Source organism: Poecilia latipinna, unplaced genomic scaffold (assembly GCF_001443285.1).
Source record: "Poecilia latipinna isolate Pla-1442-1.1 unplaced genomic scaffold, P_latipinna-1.0 Scaffold4710, whole genome shotgun sequence".
Taxonomy (NCBI): domain Eukaryota; kingdom Metazoa; phylum Chordata; class Actinopteri; order Cyprinodontiformes; family Poeciliidae; genus Poecilia; species Poecilia latipinna.
The window spans coordinates 16150-19575 of record NW_015117326.1 but is presented as its reverse complement, the minus strand read 5'-3'; the positions used below and the strand labels follow the sequence as shown (position 1 = coordinate 19575).

At 42.1% G+C, this 3426-nt stretch overlaps 1 long non-coding RNA gene across 1 annotated transcript in view; it reads right to left on the bottom strand.

Moving 5' to 3' along the window:
- Positions 1-1072: 1072 nt before the first annotated feature.
- LOC106942946 (uncharacterized) overlaps positions 1073-3426 on the bottom strand; it is a 9013-nt gene continuing 6659 nt past the window's right edge. The window contains exon 3 of the long non-coding RNA XR_001423759.1: positions 1073-1157. This is a non-coding gene — a long non-coding RNA (uncharacterized LOC106942946). The remainder of the gene's footprint in view (positions 1158-3426) is intronic.

Sequence of the window (3426 nt, the reverse complement as noted above, 5' to 3'; positions counted from 1 at the left end):
AAGATAAAATGGTAAACATATCAGGTTAATGAATGAACTATGACAAAATAAAAGTGGAATAATGAATAATTAACATCAAAACAAGAAAACAAAAGAAAAATCAGATTTGCAGAACCACAAATACAGCATACAGTGTCGTAGAACAAAGTAACTTCCTCTGGTGACGGAGAAGTAAGATGTCATTGCAGACTCAGACCTGTCCACCACTTTCAAACGAAGAGTCCTAAAACTCCACTCAACCATGAGTTTCACTAGACAAAGGAAGCATGGTTTTAGGCCTTGTATGACCGCAAAGTAAATATGTGTTTATTAATAAGGAAATTTTAAAAAGGCAAAGAAGTTGAGAAGTGGTGAGAAGAAAAGATTTAAGGGGAAAGGAGCCAGTAAGTACTAGCAGGAACAAATTCAATTATTCTGGATCCAGGCAGTCTGACATGTGGCAGACTCAAAACAGCAAAGTAACAACATAACATAAGAATATTACAGCATATAATTGGCAAAACATTAAGTAAGCATGCAACAGAAAAGCAATTTACCAATAACCTTAGATAAAAAGCATAATTCAACCCAAATAATGGAACGGTCTCACTGTGAGTCAATGGTCAATTGGGTCAAAGCAAATGTCCAAAGATCCAAAAATTGGTGCAAGCAGAAAAACCCGTTCTTTTCAGGCAAAAAGCATAAAATTTGCATCCTAGCTAGATTCTCAGCAGAACCTCCAGGACTTTGGGTTGGGTCAAACCCAAAGTCCTGGAACAAGAAAAGTATCCTTCAAGGGATGGAGAGGTTGCCAAGGCAGGCCTCCACAGATATGCTGAGCCTGTAGACTTTCATGTCTCTATGGGAATGCAGAAATGTGGGGTTTGCAGAACGCTTTCTAGAAGTTCACCAGTGAATGCTTTGAAGGTTTTGAAACAAATCTTGTTCCTTGTCATCAGGTTAGAAGAACAAGGTTCAGAGCTCCTGTGTGTCTGTTGGAGGCCGACTCCAAAGATGAGGCTTTGGTGAAGGAGCACACGCGCTACATTTCTCAGGTGGATGCGTATACCCTCCCCCTGGAACGAAGGTACACCTCGCTACATTTACCCCGTTATGGGTGCGAGGTGAAAGAGCGTAAGGGCGCTCAAGTGTATGCGAACACATCGGCACGCTGCCCCCTCCAGACGGGGTTTTGACGCCCCCTCTGGCATGCGATCCATGCCCACTTTTTGCACCACTGAGTTTAATTAATCTGATGGTTGATTTCATGTCTGAAAAAATGACAAAGGAGAAAAAGGTGTTGGGTGTGGAAAGGAGTGTTTGAAACAGATGAAGCACAAGTGAAGTTGCATTCTGCTGCCCCTTCTTTTGGCTTTATAAATACACCATGCAAAGCTGCCCTGAAGTTGTGAAGGATTTGTTAATGGCTGTGCTAATTGCAGTAAACACAAGTGGCGTTTGAGTCCTGCAACAGGCACAACACTCCTAATTAGGCTGCCACAGCCTCATTAGGGGCAATAAGAGGACAAAGGAAGAAGTCGGGAAATGTGCAAAGGAAATCAAGGAACACAGAGAGAAAGACAGCAAAAAGAGGACATGTCAGAGTAAAAGAGCAAAATGAGATTGGAACAAAAGGACACACGAGACTTTTAGAGTTATATATATATATATATATATATATATATATATATATATATATATATATATATGAGCAAACTGCCAAGACGATATGGAAATAAAACTGCATTAAAGGGGACATAACATGCAAAAGCCACTTTTGTAGCCTATAAGTTTTGTGAATTTTGTGTCTAGGAGTGCAAAAAATGTAAATGCATTCTCTCCCAGTGCTGCATAGATATTTTTAAATTCTTTTTGGGTTAAATTTTTAAGGCTCCATTCGGTAAAATCTTTACTTGGCTACGACATCAACACATTTGCTGTGGTACTGCTAAACAAGATCATGACTTCCGACTAATCAGTTTAGTGAATCTGCCATTTTTTATAGTCCAAGTTCAGTTATGCCGAAGTTGGAAGTAAACAAGTCAAAATGTTCTGTACTGGCATGTGTTATACCAAAGCATTGCAGTTCTGCTTTACATAGTGAATTATTTGCTTGTGAAAAAGGATTTAAAAGCAAACAATCGTGGATTCCACAGATCTGGTCTTTTTTAGACCAATCGTCATGTTGGGTTTAATATTTCGAGCCCATATGCAGAAACACTCACGGAGAGGAAATGCAAATAGTTTATTTACAAGTGACTCGACAGAGAAACAGAAATGATGACTGCGTTCAGGAACCCCGGAGCGGCTGCACATAAAAGGGAGATTGTGAGTTCAATGACGGTGGGAAACGACAAACACCTTGAAATATTGCTTAATGGCTTACTTGTTGTTGAAGGTTTGGATTGGTACCTGGTTGTAGAGATTGTGATGAGGGTGTTGGTTGGTTGAGGACGGACAGGTAAGTCAGAGTGAGGGCACCGAGGACCAACGAGGCAGACTTCCAGCCAGAGACTTGTTGGAGGCAAGTTCACAGAGCAGTGGAACTCGGGCATCTGATGAGTAAAACTCACGGCGTCACGAAAAGAGTAATCCAGAGTTTAGTGGACTCGAGAGGCTTTCCCAGAGGCATTTGAAGGCATCCTGAAAAGAGATTTACAAAGAGACTGGTCAAAAAAAACACGGAGAGCATGAAACGATTCTCAAGAAATAAATTTGACTCAGGGGGCTGGTGTACCACAAAAGGCAAACACTCTGGCAGAGAAGTACGTGAAGCCCGCTGCTCATATACTCCTCCTGGGTAATAATGATCTCAAACAGGTGCGTCCTGTTGGAACCTGTCAGCACGACCTCCTGACAAACCCGAACCGCTGGCAACCTCTGCTGGACAGTTGGTGATGCTGAAAAGGAAAACAAACTAGCCCCACAACCTGTTACCCAACATCAATCAGCTTGAAACCGTCACCGAGTTTGTATAACAGGAAAATATTCATCATAAAGTGCTTCGTAATACTGGCCCTTCTACTCATAGGAGGACTGCTGTTAACCCCACACCTTCTATATATGAAAGCTTTGGTCAGTCTGTCGACATGTCAGAAAAAGATCCTATCGCTCTAGCAGTGTGTTAATTCCCAGTACTCAGCCACGCCCCTAACTCCTCCCAAACTCCAGCGGACTGACTACTGACCAGCTCTCCGTCTCACGGGTCCGAAAAGTCTCTAATTCCTGGGTATTACCCCAAATAAGAAGGTAGAGAACTTTTGTTTAAGCTGGGAGAGAGAAAGATTCGTCTAAGCTCTAACTACCTTCATCCAGACGTTATGCCCCGCTTCAGTCCATGATTCAGACATCGGAGTAGCCCCGCCGATGTCCGAGCTCATAAACCACGTCTGTTCACAGCAGCTCTTTCTCTGTATTAACGTGCACTTGTTATAACTTAGATAATTT